The 23,626-nt window shown below is 37.7% G+C and overlaps 1 long non-coding RNA gene across 2 annotated transcripts; it reads left to right on the forward strand.

Moving 5' to 3' along the window:
* Positions 1-501: 501 nt before the first annotated feature.
* On the forward strand, positions 502-13,391 carry LOC107851771. Of its 2 annotated transcripts, XR_001669159.2 has the most exons (3): positions 502-846; positions 3,220-3,968; positions 12,234-13,391. It is a non-coding gene; the product is annotated as an uncharacterized LOC107851771 (long non-coding RNA). The 2 variants fall into 2 exon arrangements; XR_007048129.1 differs by lacking the exon at positions 502-846 and having other exon boundaries at positions 924-3,968.
* The last annotated feature ends 10,235 nt before the right edge of the window (positions 13,392-23,626 follow it).

A 23,626-nucleotide genomic window follows, 5' to 3' on the forward strand; every position in this document is an offset into this window, starting at 1 on the left:
ATTAACTGTATCAAATATGTCATTTATTTTTGTGGTCTTGAATATTATGCCACCTAAAAATTAAAACTAAAATGTTATCAAAAGAGAAAGGTTCACTCTTTTTGAAATAAAATAAAAAACAAAGTAGGTCACTCATTTTTAAACAAAAAAAGTAGTAATTATTATTTACTTCGTCCAACAATATTTATCTATTGTCCAAACCCATTGACACCCCCCCTAAACTTGGCACGATCTTTCACTATGGCACCTCAAGTGAACGTTGTTCACTTTTGGCACCTCAAGTAGCCACAAAGTGTGTTATTTTGACACCTTTTGCTGATTCAGCAAAGACAGTGTATCACAGTTGATAAGTCATCAATATGACGACTTGTTAGCACCTTTTAAGCCTAAATTATCATGTTTTTCCATTTTTTTTATGGTGCCCTCGTACTTAATGCTCATTTATGTAGGTAAAATTAAAAATAGAAGATTGGAAAAATCATGCAAGTTATTCAAGTCATCAAGAGGTCAAATATGAAGGAAAATAATCATCCGCATCACATCCGTATCGCATCCGCTCAAGCAGATCAGGACCAGTGGTAGTTTTCTAATTTCCAGCAAATATAGAGGGGTTTAAAGGGGTCTTTAGCCTCATTCTCTAACCTAATTTATCTATCTTGGGAGCAGCCTCCCTTGTAGAAATTTTCAGCTTCTATCCTCCCTATTATCTTCTATCTTTAGTCTAGGATTTTTGTAATTTCTTGGAGCTTGGAGCAAGACTTATACTAATTTTGAGCTAAGAGGACATTAGAGTAACTTCAAAGTGTAGATTTGACTTCACCCATTGAAGATTCATTGGATTCTAAAGTGTGATTTGCACTCTCTTTATTCTCTTATGGATAACTTTGATGAAAATATTGATTTATTTTTGTTTATTATTATTATGAGTTGCTAGATCTACCTCTTGGGATTATGTTTGAATAGGGTGCAAGTGTGTGGGTTGTGATAGATTTGTGTAGATTTTAGTTTGTTGATAATAGTTTTGTTATTGCTTGATTAAATAGGTTGGAATTTGTAGGTGAAAGCCCCAATCACCCCAAATGGGTTTGATGGGTGAAAACCCCAAGCTCTTGAAAGCTCAATGTCATCTTCAAAAGAAGGGTTTTGGGTGAAGTTTAGGAATCCATATCATCCTCGAAAGAAGGATGTGAAGACCAAAGCAATCGTAGACAATTATGTGTGTAGTTTACGAATCTATCATTATCTTAGACGTAAGGGTGGTTGTGAAGTTAACTATGCCATGGGTTTCATACTAGAAATAGGGATTCCCAATTGGGGTATTGGGTTGTTTTGCTTGACACTTTTTTTAGGTGCTCGAAAGAGCCAATGAGTGAAATCTTTGTGGTTTTGTCGAAAGACTATCCTCAAGGACGGTAGACCTAGTCTACCGTATCATCATAATTAGAATTTACATCAAATTGTCATGTTCCCATGCACATCTTGCCCCTAGGAAAGCATAGTCCCAAGATTCATTTTAATTGATTACACTCTAATTGATCTTAGTCTCAAATTAGTCCCTTAGAAGCCCAACAATTGCATTCGCATTCGACATGATTAAACCCCCTCCCCACCCCCCCATTTTATCTTTTTGTATCATTTGTTTAAATTTAACTTATAACTATAATTTTGAATTAGTTTAATCGTCACTCACATTGTTCCTCGTGGATTCGACCCCGACTCCAAAGTTAGGTAAATATATTGATGACAACCGCCTTGCACTAAATTGACGTATAAGTTGAGCGTTATCAAAAATGGCGCCATTGCTGGGGAACAATTTGGCGTATCAAGTTAGATTGGAATTTTAGCTTACTTGCTTTAATTCAAACTTGTAAATATTTGTTTGTGATCTTCTTTGTTTCTTGTGTTAGGTAGATTTTCTTTATTTCTTACTACGGCATCAAGGAATGAATGTGAGTTTGGTGGTTGGAAATATTACCGTGATAGTCCATGTCCATATTGTGATGAGCCCAACTTTTGGTGAGATTGTAGATATGCTCCTCGGAAAGAGATGTGTGCACCGTCTGTCTCTTATAGGGAGTATGATTGTTCTTTATGTGGTGGTCGAGATGGACATTGGAGCGATTGTCCAAATGCCCCTGCCCCTCGGTATTCTAACTCAAATGCTAGTTCTTATGATTTTGATAGGTCTTATGGTCAAGAAAAGAAAGAACGAAGCACCGAAAAAAGTGGCATTGAAACTATGCTTCAGATAATCTTGGATCGTTTAGAATCAATGGGAGATAACATACATGATATACATCAGGACATGGAGTATGTAATGAGGAAAGAGAGATGATAGAAGAGATGGATGTGGAGGTCAATCATTCAAACACCACAACTATGCCCGCTCTTCTAAACGAGCTTGATGTTGAGGAATCCTCGGTGGATTCCCCACCAACCGAACCAACCATGAGGGATGATGCCAAGATTGAGTAAATGGTGCTAGAGTCAAAAGAAGAAACCAACCAAATCTCTTATGAAGACGCTAGCCCAATTTGGGGTGAAGATGTCGAGAAGGATGCAACCCCAAAATTAGGGAGAAGACCTCACTCCAACCACTTTTCAACATTATGCTTGGCAGATATGATGAAAGTCGAACCACCCAAGCAAATGATGAATTTTGAAGATGAGGAGGAAAATCCCTACATTTTGGAGTTTGTCATTCCAAAAGGGCAAAATAAAGCCCCTCACTTGAAGGCCAATTAATGCAAAATTCGGTGTGTAACAAGTGAATTTTTAATGCTCTCGCCAATACCCAACGAGCCTATTAGAAAGTTTGTTGTGAAGTTGGGTAAAAGGTTTAAAACTTCAAGGTGGTGAGATAGAAAATATTTCATTGTGTCCTTACCTTTGCCTAAAATGCCTCAAAGATGTATTGATCTAAAGTTGGGCAGCCGTTTCAAGTCTTCCAAATGGAGACACAAATTTGATAGGCAAAAGGATATCGTGCCGCGAAGTTAACTAAGGCGCTTCTTGGGAGGCAACCCAAGATTTATTTTTGATGTTTTTAATATTTTTGATACAAATTTTAGCTAAATTTTAGTTGTTGCAGGTGATTTTATGAAATTTGAGGTGTGAGAAGATTGATTCGGAGACTTGAAACTAAGCTCCGAACCAAATTTTTCTTAATGGGTTCTAAAGATTTTCATTCACATTTTAGTTTAGTGTTGTTTGATGCAGGTGATAGAATAAGATTTGGGCGCGAGAAACTTGACTCGGAGGCTCAAAACTAAGCTCCGAACCATGCACATGTGAAGGAAAGTTCAGTCTTAAAACTGGAACAACTTGCGCTGGGAATGCTTCAGCATTCCAGGCACAATTTCAAGGCACTTCAGACGCAGACAAGGCAATTGTTTCTGTGGTAATATGCACTGGAAATGCTAGCACATTCCAGGCGCATTTCAAGCACATTTTGGGTGCAAATTGGAGCCAAAAATCTGGTCAGTTTCTTCCTGGAAATGAGATGGAAATGCTGCAGCATTCCAGACGTATTTCTATCACAGAAGTTGAGAAAAAAACTGGTCAGTCTCTGATTTGAACTGTGCTGGAAATGCTGCAGGATTCCAGGCGCAGTTTTGGCACATTTCAGACACAATTTTAAGCCAAAATCCAGTAACTTTCTGCTCCAATATGATCTGGAAATGCTATAACATTCCAGGCGCAGTTCACCTTAAAAGCTACTGTGATGTTGTAAAAATGGATTGGTTAAGTGGGATGACCCGACCCAGTCAGCCCAAACTCAATTTAAACGCTTAAAGAAAGCCCAAAACAGTGAAATTTTCCATTCTTCCATTAAAGTTATTTTCCAACATTCCCTTTCTCTCACACTAAATTTTTCTCTCTTTCTTTGTCAACAATTAAACTAGCAAGAATTGTAATAACTACTATGGACTTGATCTTCATCTTTCTCCTATCTTAACTCAACAAAGGTATGTTCTTTCTCAGTTTCTCTTTTAAAGCTCTCTTAAAGAATGACCCAAAAGATTCATACCTATTAATAATTGATCATCTAAGGTTGGTTTTTATGAGATTATTGAGGTTATTGACACTTGTTGGAATAATTGGATTGTCATTGGTGCCTTGTTTCACTAGCTTAACTCATGATACTCTCTTGAAGGAAACTAGTGCACCATGTGTTTGACAAAATTTTCATTAAACAATTCTTGCTTATTTTGTGTAGTGAATGACTCAAGTATGATAATGTGAGCATCTTGAATGTGTTTGGAGATGGTTTGGTGAAGTGATCTTGTTCTCTTGTGCTTTTATTCTCCTTCCCCAAGTTCTTAGTTAGCATGCCTATCATGTGTTTGTTAAAATGTCAATAAGAGAGAATGTCTTATATGCTTATAATAGTCAATGTGATTTTCCTTAAGACATAATGTGGTCATTATCTGTGTATCATTTTGAGTTCAATTGAACCTAAAAATAAAATATTTGATAGTCATTGGTTGAAGGAGTTAGTTGAGAAATATGGCATCCATGGTTCTTGTTGGTCACTATACCTAACTGGGAGACATGAATGCTTGCCTTGCCCTATGATAGATTGGATGACATCATTCTTAAGGGTATTGGTCATTCTTGTTTCCATTGGAGGTTATGGATGTCCTATGAGCTCATTTTGAGAAATGTGAAGAATGTGAGACAATGTCAAGCTCAAATGACTAAGTGTTGTAATAAATGCATCTGATACGGATGTCACGGGCTCTAGACCATTTACTAGAAGTCAAGCTCGGAAACTACAAAAGCTTCAAGACGTGTTTATGAAAATGGACGCGGTTGAGCTTGTTCCAAACTCGCCCAAGGGAGTGTGCGTATTGATATGTGGAGGCTGACATTAGGGGCCCAAAATACACCCCAAAGACTGCCCCAAACACTCCACACCCTCCCCTTTCATTAAGGGCAAAGGGGTCGTTTTGCCATCTTTTTTGTAAAGACTATTTAAGGTGTTTCTTTAGTCTTGTTCTCCTAGTTAGCTTATTTTAAAATCACTTTGTAACATTGAAAACCACATTTCCTCTCAAGAAGAGAGTAGACCACTAAACATTTTAAGCTTCACAAGTGAAAGGTTCCACTTGTGTTGTGAGACGGCTAGAAATGAGAGTGCTTGAGTGAACCGAGTTCCTCTTGTGTTCCCATAAGAACTTGGTGCTTATTAATGTGATTTGTAGAGGTTTTAGAGTTTGATACACTCTTTAGTTGCTACATTTTATATTCTCTTTGTGTCAAGTTATCTATCTCCTTATTTTTCAAGTTCGTGTGTTTGTTATTTCCATTTGATGTCTTGTACGTGTGGACTATTTTTGTGAGTTGTGGACTGTTTTGAGATCTTGTAGATACCGTTTGGTATCATTTGGTATCAGATCGAAGGCTGGTCGTGTTCTTACACCACCAATCTTGGGCTCTTCTAGTTAAAAAGGGCAAAAAAAAAAAGTGTTATCTAGTGACTTGTGTTGGCCGAGAAGTGTCAAGATTTAGGTGTTATTTTTACTTGTCTTAGTAGTTTCGTGTGTTATCTTGTTGTCCCCCTAGCACACTTGAGTCTAAGGTCCAAGATTTAAAGCTTTGTTTAGTGTTGTTGAAAAGTTGGACAGTGTGAATGTTGTTGTTGTTCATAAGTGTTCTTATTGTTCTTCATAATGTTCTTGAGGTGAATGTTTAACAAAAAGGGTGTTTGATTTGAAAGAGGAAGAGAGAGGTTAAGTCTTGTGTTTGTCTTGGAAATAATTTCAAGAAAACACCAAAGAGGCAAATCAGCCAAAGACCCCCAAAAGCTCCCTTACCAAAAGAGTGTCAAAACTTTTTTCAAGAAGGACCAAAAGAGGAAAGGGACAAAGCCAAAACAAAAAGGTGCTTTGCCATTTCGGTGCAAGTTGGTGAAAAGTTTATTGACACCTTTTTGACCATTGGAAAAAGAGTCCAAGGCCTTGTCTTGGTACTCCAAAACTGAAAATCCTCATCAACACACAAGATTGAACCCCTTAAGTCTTGAAAAAAAAATCATACTCCACTTCAACAACAAATTCAAACGGCCAAAAAGAAAAAGAAGTGAGGGCCACATCAACAAAAAAACTCAAGTCGTAGGACCTTCCAAGTTTATTTTCTTGTCTCTACTAGTTTCCTTTCTAGTGACTCCTACACTAGTTGGAAACTAAGTAAGAACCTACTAAATTGTGAACTAGTTTTCGAGTACGTCTTCGTGTCAACGTTCTTTGTGGTGCTTTTCTTGTTTAAAATTCATAGTTGTTTTTGGTTCAAGTGCATACAAAATTTCTGTGAGTCTTCAAACCTAAATCCACTCCAACTCAAGAGTCGACTCATTCCCAAGTTCTCACAAGTTGATGGCCGGCTTACAACACTTGAAGAACCAAGTGAGGAAGCCGAGTGTGAAGATTGTATGAGCGTATTTTGAACTAACGTTTGTTTATTTTGTAGGTACATTAGCAAATGGAACCATTACACATGGAACCCGAAACTTCCAATGCACAAACCGTGGACCAAAATGTTTTGAATGCTCTTGTGGCTAATCTTAAATCTTTGTCTCGGGATGTAGCTAGAGTGAATGTGGGTCTTGATAAGTTAGGGGTAGAAGTGGCCTCTATTAGTGGTTGAATGGAAAGGGTAGAAAGCCAACGGAGTTCTCGACCCTCAACTCCTCAAAACACATCCCCAACAATTACCCCCGAAGCCACACACCCAAGAATGCACCCACCAAATGTCATACCTCAAGCCAACTATTATTCACAAGGCCTAGGCCTTGAAGGACCTAGCCATTCTCTACATCACCAAGTCCCACATGACGGACTTGGAACCCAAATGCCACCCTTAAATCAGACTCTTCCAAACTAAAATCAGCCAATCCAAAGACCTCGACCATTAAATGCCAATCCGCCATACCAAATTCCAAATGTCCAAAACCCGTCAATGCAAGAAGAGGGATTTGTGAGGGAGAACCAAAGGGAAGGGTATAGAATGTATGATGATCCTTATTTGATGGAAGATGGGATGAGGTAAAAGGGTATAACCTAGGGAGAACCGGGGGCTTGAAGGTAGGGGCGGCCAAGGTATTCGGGAAAGGGATGTTGGCCTCAACAATGTAAAAATGGGGCTTTCGATCTTTAAGGGAGAAAGTGATCCTGAAGAGTTTGTCGCATGGGAATCCGCATGTGAGAGAGTCTTTCAAGTGAATGATCTCACAGAGGAGAAGAAGAGCTGCTACGCCATTGCTCATTTTGAGGGATATGCTACCACGTGGCGGGAGTATGTCAAACGTTTTGGCAACATATTGATTGAGGGGCAACCCCCTCCTTGGTTTTGATTAAGGTATCTTATGAGGCAAAGGTACCTTCCCGAAAGCTATCAACATGAACTGCTTGCAAAATTATACAACTTGAAGCAAGGAAACAAAAGTGTGGAAGATTACTATGACGAGTTTCAATAACTCATCTTGAAACTTGATCATAGAGGAGAGCAAGTGAGCAATGACATCATCTGGTTCAAGGTTGGCCTAAATAAGGAAATCTCTATGCACATGACACTTCATAAGTTTGAAACTAATGAAGGGATCTTTCAAGCGGATTTAGAGACTGAATGAAAGAACAATAAAAGGTCGGCATACAAAACTAAATCCCACCAAGGGTCCTCGGGTTGGACCAAGGAGAAAGAAATTTTTTCATCGTCTTTGGGGTAGAACAAATTCAAGCAACAACCAGCCAAGACCCCACCCATGAGCAAGAGTGCTCAACCACTTCCTCCACGGTTTGAGGGCAAGTCGAATGTCTCTTCCAACATCAAGGGATTGCAATGCTTTAAATACCACGGATGGGAACAAAAGGCTAACGAGTGTCCTAATCGGAGAAATTTGATATTAAGGGAAGGAAAGTTGTATTTCTTGGGGGAAGAATTGGGGCTTGAAACGGTTGAAAATAAAGAAGTCGCTCAAGATGGAGAGAGAGAGAGAGGAGGCCGAGAGGCCTAGTAATGATGAGGAAAAGGAGGTTTGGCCTCAAGAAGGTGAACTTGAAGTACCTAATTATGTGGTACAGAGAGTTATGATTAGCAAAGCGTTGGATGATCCTAGCCAACGGGAAAACCTCTTTTATACTAAGTGCCTTATTAAGGAGAGTGTGTCTCCTTGATTATTGATAGCGGGAGTTGTGCTAATCTAGCTAGTGCCTCGATGGTAGATCACTTGAAATTTCTAACTACTCCACATGGGAGTCCGTATAGGCTCCAATGGTTGAATAATCGTGGAGTGTTGAAGGTGACTCGTCAAGTGATGATTCGGTTCAAAGTTAGAAATTATGAAGACGAGGTGTTTTGCGACATCATTCATATGTAAGCTTGTAATCTTTTGTTGGTTCGGCCATGGAAATATGATAGGTCAACCAAGCATGATGGCTGAACCAACTATTATTCCTTTGAGTTCAAGGGTCGTAAGTACAACCTCCGACAACTATCACCATCACAAGTGTGTGAGGCATATCGATAAATGAAGAGTTTGCAAGGAAAGGGAAATAAGGAGAAAGAACCCATGGGTAGGGGGAGGAACCTGAAAGTGGGAGGAGTGAGGGTGAAGAGGGAGTTTCAGCATTGAGGGGTAGGGATTCGATGGTAATGTTGGCTCGCAAGGGCGACGTTTTCAAAGAGTATGATGATACTACTCCAATGCTACTTTTGGCTCATGTTTTGAATGCTAACCCATCCACTTCTCCTATCCCGTATTTTATTTCTAATGTTTTGCAAGAATTTGATGATGTATTTCCAAGGGAGTTGTCGCAAGGACTTCCTCCACTTAGAGGAATTGAGCATCAAATCAACTTTATTCCGGGCTCGCAATTACTGAACAAGCCGGCTTATAGGAGCAACCCCACAGATATGAAGGAACTCCAACGGCAAGTTGAGGACCTCCTCAACAAAGAATACATCAATGAAAGCATGAGTCCATGTACGGTCCTGGTGTTGCTTGTGCCAAAGAAGGATGGGACGTGGAGAATGTGCGTGGACTGCGAGCCATATATACAATTATGGTAGAGTATCGTCATCCTATTCCTAGGCTAGATGATATGCTTGATGAACTAAATGGCTCTTGTGTGTTTTCTAAGGTTGATCTTAGGAGCGGATATCACCAAATTCGTATGCAACCGGGTGGTGAATGGAAGACCTCATTCAAGACCAAATTTGGTCTATATGAGTGGATGGTCATGCCATTTGGTCTTACCAACGATCCTAGTAACTTTATGCGGCTAATGAATCTGTAATGAAGCCGTTTATTGGAAAATTTGTGGTCGTGTACTTTGATGATGTTTTAGTTTACAGTAAGTCTCTGAATGAACATGTCTTACATCTAAGGAGTGTGTTTGATGCTCTTAGGAAAGAAAAGTTGTATGTTAATATTTAAAAATGCCCCTTTGGTGTGGATAAAGTTATATTTTTGGGATTTGTTGTGCGCTCCAGGGGAGTGGAGGTAGACAAATCCAAGATAACTGCCATTAAAGATTGGCCAACCCCAAAAACCGTGGGTGAAGTTCGGAGCTTCCACGGGTTGGAAAGCTTTTATAGGAGGTTTGTCAAAGGATTTAGTACCATTGCTGCCCCTTGACCGAAATCATCTGAAAGGACCAACCTTTCCAGTGGGGTGAAGAGCAATCTAAGGCCTTTAAGACCTTGAAAGATATGCTCATTTCGGCACTATTTTTGCAATTACCTAACTTTGATAAGATGTTCGAAGTTGAATGCAGTGCTAGTAAGGTAGGCATTGGGGCTGTTTTGATGCAAGATTTAAAGCCCATTGCTTATTTTAGTGAAAATCTCAAAGGAGCAACTCTAAACTACTCTACGTATGATTTGGAGTTGTATGCCTTGGTTAGAGCGTTAGGCAATTGGCAACACTATCTTTGGCCTAAGGAGTTCGTAATTCGAACGGATCATGAATCCTTGAAGCACCTTCGGGCACAAGATAAACTTAACAAATGGCATGCCAAATGGATTGAATTTCTTGAAACCTTTCCCTATGTGATTCAATACAAAAAGGGGAAGGATAATGTGGTAGCCAATGCATTGTCTAGGAAGCATGTTCTTGTGTCCACTTTGTCTTCCAAGTTAATGGGGTTTGACAGCCTCAAGTCTTTGTATCCCAAGGACCCTTACTTTACTCCTATCTTTAGGGAAGGTGAAACCATGGGTAGGGAAAGGAGGCCCTCGGATTCTAGTCCATATGCTGTGTTTGATGGCTTTTTGTTTTGGGGGAGACAATTGTGTGTACCTTCTAGCTCTTGGAGAGAGTTATTTGTGAGGGAGTCACACGACGGAGGTCTCATGGGTCACTTTGGAATTGATATTACCCTCGGTATATTGGAGGAGCAATTCTATTGGCCAAGGATGAGCAAAGATGTTGTCAAAATTTGCGGCCAATGCATGGATTGTAGGAGTGCTAAGTCGAGGCTCCTTCCTCATGGGTTATACACCCCGCTTCCCACTCCATCACACCTGTGGTTTGATATTTCTATGGATTTCATGTTGGAGCTGCCACAGACTCAATGGGGTCGGGATAGCATCTTTGTTATCATTGATCGTTTCTCCAAAATAGCACACTTTATTCCATGCAAAAATAGTGAAGATGCGGCTAGTGTAGCTTCTTTGTTTATTGAAAATGTTTTAAGTTACACGGCATCCCAAGGACCATTGTAAGTGATAGGGATTGTAAGTTCCTTAGTCACTTTTGGAAGTTAATGTGGGGTAGGCTCGGAACTAAATTATTATTTTCTACGTCTGGCCACCCACAAACCGATGGCCAAACGGAAGTAGTGAATCAAACCTTGGGTTCCATTCTACGTTCCATGGTTAAAGGTAAGTTGACATCTTGGGAAGATCACCTACCTCTCATAGAATTTTCTTACAATCGGGTGATCCATTCGAGTACGGGCATTACACCCTTTGAATGTGTCTACGGCTTCAATCCCCTAACCCCCTTGGATCTAACTCCTTTGTCAAGTGATTTTGTTATTAGCTTAGATGGAAACAAGAGGGCCGAAGCCATGAAAAGATTGCATGATAAGGTGAGGATGCGGCTTGAGAAGAAGAAGCAAGAGGTGGCCAAACAAATCAACAAAAGAAGAAGGCGTCTTATACTTGAGCCGGGATATTGGGTGTGGGTACACCTACGTAAGGACCGGTTCCCCAACCAATAAAAGGGTAAGTTGCTTCCAAGAGGTGACGGTCCATTCCAAGTTCTTGAAATAATCAACGATAATGCTTACAAGATCGACTTGCCACCGGAATACCAAGTGCATAACACATTCAACGTGTGTGAACTCTCACGGATTGATACCATTGAAGATGAATAACCCGTGAGTTTGAGATCAAACTCCTCTCAAGATGGAGAGGATGATACGGGTTTCACGGGCTCTATACCATTTACTAGAAGTCAAGCTCGGGAACTACAAAGGCTTCAAGGCGTGTTTATGAAAATGGACGCGGTTAAGCTTGTTGCAAACTCGCCCAAGGAAGTGTACATATTGACATGTGGGGGCTAACATTAGGGGACCAAAATACATCCCCAAGGCTTCCCCAAACACTCTACACCCTCCTCTTTCATTAAGGGAAAAGGGGTCCTTTTGCCATCCTTTTTGTAAAGACTATTTAAGGTGCTTCTTTAGTCTTGTTCTCCTAGTTAGCTTATTTTGAAATTACTTTGTAACATTGAAAACCACATTTCCTCTCAAGAAGAGAGTAGACCACTAAACATTTTAAGCTTCACAAGTGAAAGGTTCCACTTGTGTTGTGAGACGGCTAGAAATGAGAGTGCTTGAGTGAACCGAGTTCCTCTTGTGTTCCCATAAGAACTTGGTGCTTATTAATGTGATTTGTAGAGGTTTTAGAGTTTGATACACTCTTTAGTTGCTACATTTTATATTCTTTTTGTGTCACGTTATCTATCTCCTTATTTTTCAAGTTTATGTGTTTGTTGTTTCCATTTGATGTCTTGTACGTGTGGACTACTTTTGTGAGTTGTGGACTGTTTTTAGCTCTTGTAGATACCATTTGGTATCATGCATCCCATGGGATCTAATGTTGAAACTGCACTGCATCGATCAAACAAACATTTTATTTTTTTATCTTCAATATTCCTTCTTAACATATAAAATTCTAAAAACATGTTTTTACCTTTTCTCTTTTGTTTTGTTTCTTTTTCATAGATATGTCTTCACAAAAGAACTTGCCACGAGAGGCTCCTATTGAGACAGGAGACAAAAGAACTTACCACAGGGAGTCTCTACCCTCCTCTACTCTCTTTTATTTTTGCATTGGGGATAATGCTATGTCTTTAGTGAGGGTGGGACACTTCTATGTGATCGGTACTTACTGTCTCATTTTATGGCATGTGGTTTGATGGATTGTGGAGAGATATTCTATTCTATTACGTTGATGTTTGTGTACTTTAGTAGATGTTTTAGTACGTTTATAGCATTTAATTAATTATTCGCATTGCTCTTGTCGCCTTTGTATATACGTGTTCAATAAACTCCAACGATTTTCTTTGAAACTCGGTTCTTTCCTAAGGAGCAAAAATTTTTACTTTTTTCTTTTTCTTTTCTTTTGATCTTGTAATTTGATTTTTAGTATAGTTTGTTTGTCGAACCGAGTGATAATTCACCCATGATGGATGACAAGGTGACATCTTTAGGTGAAATATCTTGTCATTGTGATTAACTAGGAAGAAGCAAAAATTGAGAAACTTTCCAAAAGTCATTGGCAAAGAATAAATTGTTTTTGGAGAAAAATCAAAAATATAGTTTTAAGATCAAGGATGTTTTGAGAATTCTTTTGAGTGAGACCATTAAACTCAATTTCTGGATCTCTCTTTACAAGGATGAGTCATTGACTCGGAGTAACTTACGAAGCTCAAATTGCTCAAATTGATTGGGAAATTAACTTTTTACTCTATGAGTACGATGCCATGAGTGGTGAGATTTTTTTCATCATTCGTGTGCATATGTGTAGTCTAGAACTTTCCCCAAGTGTATCCAAAGCGAAATCCTAGACAAGCTTGGTTTGGAGGATGACTTGAGGCCCTTTTTGACCTGTCACATAGCCAAATGCCCTCCTTAACATTGTTCCCTAGCTAACCCATTTGAACATTTTTGCCCGTATTTCTTTCTTATTGTAATGATAACCATGCTAAAACACCTAAGCCCTTTTCAAAATTGCTCGTTTGGCACCTAACCTCGTTTGATGCATTGCATGATTCAAAATAGTGAATTATAGGCAAAAGACTAAGTTTGGAGGGTTGTGTATTCAGAAGAAGAAAATCAAAGGAAAGATAAAAAAAAAAAAAGGTGTATGTAAGGTTGTCACCACATGTGCTTAAAATACAAGGGATGTATTTGTTGATAAAGTTGAATAGAATGGTGGTTTTGAGTTGTTTGGTAAATTTTAAAGAAAAAGTAGGAAAATAAGGGAAATGATTCTGAAAAAGAATAAAATGGGTAGTTTGAAAATTTTGGGGTAGAAAGGGTTGAGAAATTGCATCAAAAGAGGTATTTTAGTCACTTAATCTATAGATATTCCTTCCCGCACCTTAAACCTACATCTTGACCCGCAAAACCTTGGTGATTCGAACTAAGCAAGTCTACATTAATGGCGAAAAACACTAAGGGCAAGCCTATGGTTCTACTCATTGTACTTGGATTTCTTTGTGAGAGTGAGTGTGAATTCTTTCTTCATCTGAGCTCATGTAAGAATTGAAATATCTTTTGTGTGGAGCAAACTCTTGCAGGTAAGCGGCATCGGTACTTTTGGGTAGAGTGTGAAGTTTTACTATCGGTTTGGGTAAATGAGTGAAGTAAGTTGCATTGTGAAGATTGAGACAATCTTTGATGATTTTGTGTCTTATCTTAAGATGTTTGACGATTTGGAAAGTCCATTTGCTACAAACTTGCATCCTTGATTCATAAATATATGCTTATTGAAAATTTTTGGTTTACTTGATGCCATGACATGTGTGGAAAGTGTTGTAGAGTTTTATTAGCTTATTCCTTTAGTATAACTTTCCTCTAAGTGGATGTGAGTTAAATGCCTGATCTCATTGAATTCTTCTTGGTTGCTTGAGGACAAGCAATAGTTTAAGTTTGGGGAGTTGATAAGTCATCAATTTGATGACTTGTTAGCACCTTTTAAGCCTAAATTATCATGTTTTTCCATTTATTTTGATGGTGCTCTCGTACTTAATGTTCATTTATGTAGGTAAAATTAAAAATAGAAGATTGGAAAAATCATGCAAGTTATTCAAGTTATCAAGAGGTCAAATATAAAGGAAAATAATCATCTACGTCACATCCGCATTGCATCCGCTCAAGCAGATCAGGAACAGTGGTAGTTTTGTAATTTCTAGCAAATATAGAGGGGTTTAAAAAGGCATTTTAGCCTTATTTTCTATCCTAATTTATATATCTTGGGAGCAGCCTCCCTTGTAGGAATTTTCAGCTTCTCTCCTCCCTATTATTTTCTATCTTTGTCTAGGATTTTTGTAATTTCTTGGAGCTTGGAGTAAGACTTGTACGAATTTTGAGCTAAGAAGACATTAGAGTAACTTCGAAGTGTAGATCTGACTTTACCCATTGAAGATTCATTGGATTCTAAAGTATGGTTTGCACTCTCTTCATTCTCTTATAGATAACTTTGATAAAAATATTGGTTTATTTTTGTTTATTATTATTATGAGTTGCTAGATCTAGCGCTTGGGATTATGTTTGAATAGGGCGCAAGTGTGTGGGTTATGATGGATTTGTGTAGATTTTAGTATGTAGATGATAGTTTTATTATTGCTTGATTAAATAGGTTGGGATTTGTGGGTGAAAGCCCCAATCACCCCAAATGGGTTTGATGGGTGAAAATCCCAAGCTTTTGAAAGCTTAATGCCATCTTCGAAAGAAGGGTTTTGGGTGAAGTTTAGGAATCCATATCATCCTCGAAAGAAGGATGTGAAGACCAAAGCAATCGTAGACAATTATGTGTGTGGTTTGTGAATCTATCACTATCTTAGACGTAAGGGTGGTTGTGAAGTTAACTATTCCATGGGTTTCATCCTAGAAATAAGGATTCCTAATTGAGGTATTAGGTGGTTTTTCTTGACACTTTTGTTAGGTGCTCGAAAGATCCAATGAGTGAAATCTTTGTGGTTTTGTCGAAAGACTAGCCTCAAGGATGTTAGACCTAGCCTACCGTATCATCATAATTAGAATTTGCATCAAATTATCATGTTCCCATGCACATCTTGACCCTAGGAAAGCATAGTCCCCGGATTCGTTCTAATTGACTACACTCTTTTTGCTCTTAGTATCGAATTAGTCCCTTAGAAGCCCAAGAATTGCATTCGTATTCGACACTATTAAAAACCCCCCCATTTTATCTTTTTGTATCATTTGTTTAAATTTTACTTGTAACTATAATTTTGAATTAACTTAATAGCCACTCACATTGCTCCTCGTGGATTCGACCCCGACTCCAAAGTTGGGTAAATATATTGATGATGACTGCCTTACACTAAATTGACATGTAAGTTGAGCATTATCAACAGTCGATCTTGTGTTGTGACTTTTTCCAGGCGTGAGAATTTGGTAGACTTGCTTATGTTAGATATGGTCGATTTTTGATGTCATTTTGGGTATGGATTGATTGGATCTTTCTCATCCCATCCTAAATTGTTATACCAAGACCGTGACTTTAGCTTCGCGGGGTTTGCCAAGGATAGCTTGGAAGGGTGCACTTCATTCGGATCCTAAAAGGGTCATATCTTATGTTCAGGATCGTAAATTGATTTAGTGGGGAAGTTTATCTTACTTGGCCCATATTCACGATACCGGTGCTGTTTTTCTTTCTTTCTTAGATGTTGTCCGTGTTGTCCGAGAGTTTATGGATATATTTCTTATGGATTTGCTTAGTATGACTCTGGATCAAGATATTGATTTTAGTATTGATGTTGAGCCGGGCACCAAGACCATTTCTATTCTTTCTTATAAGATAGCCCCAACTGAATTGAAGAAACTGAAGGACCAGTTGTAGGAATTATTGGATAAGGGATTTATCTGACCTAGTGTTTCACCTTAGGGTGCGCTGTCATGTTTGTGAAGAAAAAAGATGGGTCATGTATTGATTTTCAGCAATTGAATAAGGTGACGGTTAAGAATAAGTGTCCTCTTTTTTGAATTGATGATTTGTTTGATCAGTTTCAGGGTGCTACAGTGTTTTTGAAGATTGATTTGAGGTTTGGTTATCACCAATTGAGGATTAGAGCTTCAAATATTCTGAAGATATTTCAGACTCGATATGGTCATGTCTTTTTGGTCGACCAATGCTCCTGCCACATTCATGGAGTTGATAAACTAGGTGTTTTGACCCTATCTCTACTCCTTTGTTATTGTATTTATAGATGGTATCTTGGTTTATTCCAAGAGTAAGGTTGAGAATGATGAGCATTTGTATGAGAAGTTAGATGCTAAGTTCTCTAAGTGTGAATTTTGTTTGGAGTCTGTTTCTGTCTTGGTCCATATAGTGACTAAGGAAGGTATTATAGTTGATCCATCCAAGGTTGCAGCGATTCGTGATTAGGCTAGACTTACTTCACCCACCGAGATCATCATATGAGGTGGCGCCATTGGCTTAAGTTGCTTAAGGATTATGAATTAATGATTCTCTACCATTCGGGCAAGGCTAATGTGGTTGCAGATACCTTAAGCCTAGGGCTGCATATCGGGCGGTTTGGTTTGATTTTGAAAATTATCGGTTTTACTTATTCATTATCGGTTTGTATATATACTAAACCGTTAAAGAACCGTTAAGATATTGGTTAATCGGTTGTCGTTTATCGATTTTTAATTGTTATCGGTTCGGTTATCGGGTTAACCGTTAACATCAAATATATATAATTTAAAGTCCAAAACTAGTAAGGTATTCAAACTGCCTACTGCGGACTGCCTAGTGCTTTTTTATGCACAAAGCCACAAATATAAATTAGAATCTAAAACATTCAAACTAAAGTCATAAATTAAAAACAGTCTACTGGTCTAGCACAGACAGTCTACTTGAATACCTCTTCTTTGTGTGAATACTGGGACTTGAGAGTGAGAGACGACTGAGTAGTCAGTACTGACGAGGATTCAGAATTATGAAGTAGGCAAATAGGCAACTGGATTCTTTTGAACTTATTGCAGGAGGATCCTTGTTGTGAACCAGATGAGGATTCAATGTCAAACCAACAGCTCTAGTTGATGGATCAATAAATAGTATCCGAGCATTAACCTACACCACGAAAATAAAGTGCCCATTGGAATTAAAGAGATGACTTTTAACTAGAACAAAGTAGAAGCAAAATATAACTCAATATAAACCCTAAATTTTTTAAATATACAACCCAGGATAGACAGATTTGGCAACTCATTCATTTACCTATTACCAAAAAAACCTTTACTTAAAAAGAGGAAGAGTAAAATGAGGATGGACGTCTATCAATCTCACCCTCTCGAAACCCCATTACTTAGGGTATGTTGTTGTTTAACATCGAGCTTTACAACCTCACTAAAGATCAATAAAGAGTATATCATGAAAGTCTAATTGAATTACACCATATGGAGGACAAGAAAACACTTTATCCTATATAGTGTTCTAAATCTGACCAAAGACACCCTAGTGCACATTAAGGCAGTAAGCATCTCAATGATCTTGCCATTTTTGCTGAGACCAAACAGGAAAAGTGAACAATGAAAACACACCAATTGTAGTCAAGAGCAACTATGGGCTGCAACTGAACGGTTGGGTTGCTAAACTCGGAGCTAACACCGTTGTTTAAGTTCATGAAATTAATCTTGGGTATATGCTTCCTCCTTTCCTCTTGTTCACTATAAGAGGCAAGTAGGCAACTGGAGTGTTTCTGTGTGTGTGAATTCACAATTGTGAAGAAACCCTAAGACCTAAGTGGCTAATTGCTTAATTTACTTATTATTTCACTGATAGAAGGAAAGAAATGGGCCTTTAGGCCAGATGGATTACTAATGGGAATAAATGGGCTGAGGTGCTTAGTAGTGTAATCGTGTATACTGTATTGTTACTCTATCGGGTTATCGGGCCACCCAGTAAGAAGGGTTAATAAATCGAGGCTCGAACCGATAACTCGATTTCGAAAAAATTTATCCCGAAAACCGATCCGACAGATGAAAAAACAAACTGTTAACCCGATAAACGTATTATCGATTTGGATTAATGATTTGAACCAAAATTTTCACAGCCCTACTTGAGCCGAAAGTCGACTAGCATGGGTAGCTTGGCATATCTTTTGACCCAGGAGAAGCCTTTGGCCTTAGAGGTTCAGTCTTTAGCTACCCAGATGGTTAGACTTGATATTTCAACACCTGGGCGTGTTTTGGAATTTGTAGAGTCTAGATCTTCTTTGATGGAGTAGATTCGAGCTCATCAGTTTGACGATGTTGGATTACGGTTGATTCGAGATAAGATGTTGAGTGGGGAGGCTAAGGAAGCCTCACTTGATTCAGATGGAGTTTTGACGATTGAGGGAACGGATCATCATAGACGTTGTGACTGGTTTACCTCGTACATGTTATGGTTCTGACAGTGTTTGGGTCATCGTAGATCGGTTAACCAAGTCAACTTATTTTATTTTGGTTCAGGTCTCATTCAGTGCTGAAAGGTTGGCTCGTACCTACATTCGTGAGATTGTGCGTCTGCATGGTGTGTTGGTGTCCATTATTTCATATTGAGGTTCTATGTTCACATCTCACTTTTGGAAGAATTTTCAGGATGAGTTGGGTACTCGGGTTGATCTTAGCACAACGTTTCACCCCAGACTGATGGCCAGTCATAGCGGACTATCCAGGTTTTAGAGGATATGCTCCATGCTTGTGTGATGGATTTTGGTGGACAGTTAGAGCAACATTTGTCCTTAGCAGAGTTTGCATATAACAATAGCTACCATTCCAGTATTGATGTGACTCCTTTTGAGGCGTTGTATGATAGGCGTTGTCGCTCCCAGTGGGTTGATTTGATGCTTCAGAGGTGATACGTTGAGGTACAGACTTTCTTTGTGATTCTTTGGATAGAGTTTGGGTTATTCACTACAGACGTAGAGCGGCTCAAAGTAGGCAGAAATGTTATGCCGATCGTAGACTTCGTGCCTTGAGAATTGATGTTGGTGCTCATGTTTTCCTTCGAGTTTCACTCATGAAGGGTATGATAAGGTCTAGGAAGAGGGGCAAGCTTAGCCCTAGGTATATTGGTCCATTTAAGATTCTTCGGACTGTTGGTGATATGGCTTATGAGTTGGTTTTGCCCTAGCTATTCATTCAGTTTTTCATGTTTCTATTCTGTCGCTATATTTCAGATGAGTCTCATATTATTCGTTGGGAGTCAGTTCAGCTGGATGAGCAGTTGTCGTTTGTTGATGAGCTGATCTCCATTTTGGCTAGGGATGTTAGGTGGTTGCGCTCTAGAGTGATCACTGTGGTTAAGGTCCAATATCGACATCGACCTGTAGATGAAGCTATTAGGGATGTCGAGTCTGATATGCGTAGTTCTTATCCCCATCTCTTTGTTGATTCAGGTATTTCTTTTGCCTTAGTTCGAGGATGAACTAGATTTTTAGTGGTGAATGATGTAACGACCTAAAAATTTGGTGAAATATATAAAATTTGTGATTTTGTGATATTTGATTGTTTTACCCCTCTCCATAGTTGCATTATGGTATTTCTGGGGTGTGGGGGTGATTGACATGGTTTTTTATGCATTTTGGTACCATTTATGCGATATTATTATTTTTGATGGCTTCGAGAGCCTTATTTTGGACTTATGGGGATATCTTTTGATCCGTATGATGAATGGTCGAAAAGACTGCGCTAGCAGCTCCGTAATATCTATTTTAGGCTAGGTAAACCTTTGGTTTGAGTCTCGATGCACCCGAGCTCATTTCGACCTATTGGTTGAAAAGTTGAAAAATTGGAAATATGGGTGTGGGACCCACATTTGATCGAAACAATCTCGAATGGAAAATACGACTTCGTCAGCAGATCCAGAATGCCTATTTTAGGGTGTTAGCATGTTTCGTATGATTTTACGACTTTTATATCTCATTTCGACCCTCGGTTTGGAAAATTATGATTTCGAATTTCTGGGGACAACTTTGGGAAAATGATATTTTTTCAAAAATATGACTTCGCCAACGCGTTCAGAATGTCGAATTTAGTATGGTTGCGTAGTTCATTTGCACATATCGGACTCCAAATGAATCCCGGACACCCCATCAAAGTCCGGATTGGACTTAAAGTAGAAAAACCAGCAGCTTTTCCCTTTTCAGTGCAGATTTTTTGCACTATTAAAATAACTTTGGGGTCCATTTTGTTCATTTTTCATCTTGACTCTTGAGAGTTAAACCCTAAAATAGTAGGGGAGCTTAAATTTGAAGTTTGTGAGAACTTGGAAGCTAAATTAACACCCATTTTTTTGGTTTTATTACAGATTTAAGGTAAGAATTCACCCTTTTCTTAGTAATTTCTTAATTAATTTCTCAAAATCCAAAAAATCTTAGAGCTTGATTTTAAACTCATTTTCACTTGAATAATGTTTTTCTCTTATAATTACTAGTGTTTCATCAATTTAACTTTAACCCGGATTTCAAAGATTTTACCCGATAAAGCTTAAAAATGGTTTTTCGTAGATTTGAACCTCATCTTTTACTCGATTTAACTTTGGTTCTTAGCTGTAGGTTCCTAAAAATATGAGGAACATATTTTTGAAGTAAAGTTCTGATTTTTCCCCTCTTTTTTGGAAACTCATTTTGGGGGTCCGTTTTGACCCCTAACCAAAAGTAGTCAATATGGGTCTCATTGGTTTTGTTTTGACGCGTAGATTTTATATTTGATATTTTTAGTGGAGTTCAAAATTTTTTGTGAAAATTAAGGTCGCGGGTTCAAGTGTAGCGGACTGATTTCGACTTTTGAGATAGGTTATGACTTAACTCTTTCAGACTGGTTGGGTAGTAAATATGATACAAAATGCATGTTAAGGGTGGAAACTAATCATGAAAATGGCTATTTATGTGTTGTGCCCGTGTGCGGGCCTATATGTGATGTAATTGTCGAAATTGAGTTATTATGTAATATGTGTGACCGTGTAGGGTCTTATGTGATATTAATAGCCTTGAATACATGTGAATAATTATATTGTGTTGTTAAGATGCTTAATATGGTACCATTGGTGTATTATGATTATATTCATACTTTATTTGATATATAAGACATGTGAAAATTCATGGATATTGGCTCATATGGTTGTGGAAATATCATTGTGGTTGGTTATGAAAATACTCATTGTGATTGGTTGTGAGCATTACATCCTGATATAATACTCATTCATGCAACATTGGTACCACCGTGGCAATATCTGATAAACACTGGCAACACCTTTTTAAAACCCTCTTCGAGAGATGTGCCGGGGAGGAGATATTGTAACACCTTATAAAATCCTTTCCGAAGGATGTGCCATAAAGGAGATATGAGGTATGTGGATTGTATATGGGTTGACGAACCCCTCATGGGTCCTACGTCGGGAAGCTTTAGCTCCGTAGGTGTATACAGGGATTGTACGATGATCCCGGAGGTTGTGCGACGACCTCGTGTATCATCATCATCAGTAGCATCATCATCATATACATTGCACTTACTTTATTGTGTTATGTTGTATTGTATTGGCATACTAACTTGTCATCTATGTATTTATCGTATCTTTTTTAATTGTATTTGATGATTTTGTATATGCAAGTTCCCCTTTGTTCTTATATGTGATATAATACGTATTGTTGTTCCATTTTGGTGTGATGTTGCATTATATATGAGATATATTAGAACTGTTATTGCAAGCGGTGTAGCTACCATTGTGGGACATTTTCTGATTGTAAGTGACGTGCCCTTAGTGTATATTTTGTATGTTTTATTTACTACTTTGCTTGGTCGGCCTATGATACCTACTGAGTACAAGTGGAGTGTACTCATGCCTACTGCGCCCTTTCGGTGCAGGTCCTAGCTCGAGTGCCCCTCAGCTTGCTTGACTCGGACGATTGTTGGAGCTTCCAAAATAACGATTGGATATTCATGCGTCTGAAGTTCACCTCTATCTTTCTATAGTAGTTATGTCTTTATTATACTCGGAGACGTATATTATTCCTTTGTGGTTATTTTTCTGATGTGTTTGACTCCTGAATTGTATTAGTAGTTCTTACACTATTGACACCTGGTTTTGGGTATGATTGATATTTTGGATAAGTTCTTTACGCATTGTTATTGTTACTTATATGGTTCGACTTCATTCTAGAAGTCTTACATTGGGATATTTCTGTCTTTTATATTTTGTATCAGTTTGGGTGATAGGCTTACTTGTCAAGATACGCCGCGACAAGTGCCATCATGACCCTCGTTTTTGGATCGTGACACATAAATACAAATAAAATGAAACCATAAAACATAAATACAATGTCCAGTCAATTATAAAATTTAAATACAAAACAATTCTTTAAAATACAAGTGTGAATTGTATAAAATATAAATGATGATGCGAACTAGCAAACACAAATACAAATGCGAATTATAAAATAAAATACAAATGTGAACTATAACATACAAATCCAAGTGCGAATTATAAAATACAAATATAAATGTAAAGTATAATATACAAATACAAGTGCAAACTATAGAATACAAATATAAATGCAAACTATAATATATATAAATATACAAAAATAAGCGTGAACTATAAAATGCAAATACAAATATAATTGTATCAACGAATACAAAAATATAAATGATGATGTGAATACAAATACCATAAGCAATTATAGCATTTTTATTATTATTCGTAACTTTTACTCGAGTAGCCATATTTTTTGAAAATACAAAAAAATATAAGATAGATAAAAAAAAAAAGGTACAACATAAAAAAAACAGAAAGAAAAAAAAAAGATAGAGATAGAAAAAAAGAACGAAAAGAAAGAAAAAAAAACAAAAGAAAAAAATAAAAATATAAAAGAAAAGAAGAAAAAAAGATAAAAGTACAAAAAATGAAAGAAAGAATCGAAAAAGAAAGAAGAAAAGAAATAAAAAAGTAAAAAGAGAAAAAGAGAAAAGAATAAAATAAAAAAAATGATGGTAAATAGGCATACAATGCACGATTATGACGTTTCCGTCATCTTTCATGTCTTGTATTCGATGTAGTCATATTTTTTAAAAATAAAAAAATATAAAATGTGATTAATGTATTTAATGTTTATATAAATACAGACTATTGAGTAAAACTGAATACAATGCACGTAAATTAAATACAACGACCATAAATGATAATATTGTAAAGTGTGGGTATGAATGGTGAGTTTTGCAGCAAAGTCTCACTATTTCTTAAAGATTTCTAATTTTTTTATCCAAACTTAGTTTTTGGACTCTTTTCTTATTTTTTGACGTAAAAATCACAGGAAAATATCTTCCTTCCAAATTTATTAGGTATTAGGACTTTTTTAAAAAAATAGAAAAAGAAAAAGAAA

Source organism: Capsicum annuum, chromosome 12 (assembly GCF_002878395.1).
Source record: "Capsicum annuum cultivar UCD-10X-F1 chromosome 12, UCD10Xv1.1, whole genome shotgun sequence".
NCBI classification, from domain to species: Eukaryota; Viridiplantae; Streptophyta; class Magnoliopsida; order Solanales; family Solanaceae; genus Capsicum; species Capsicum annuum.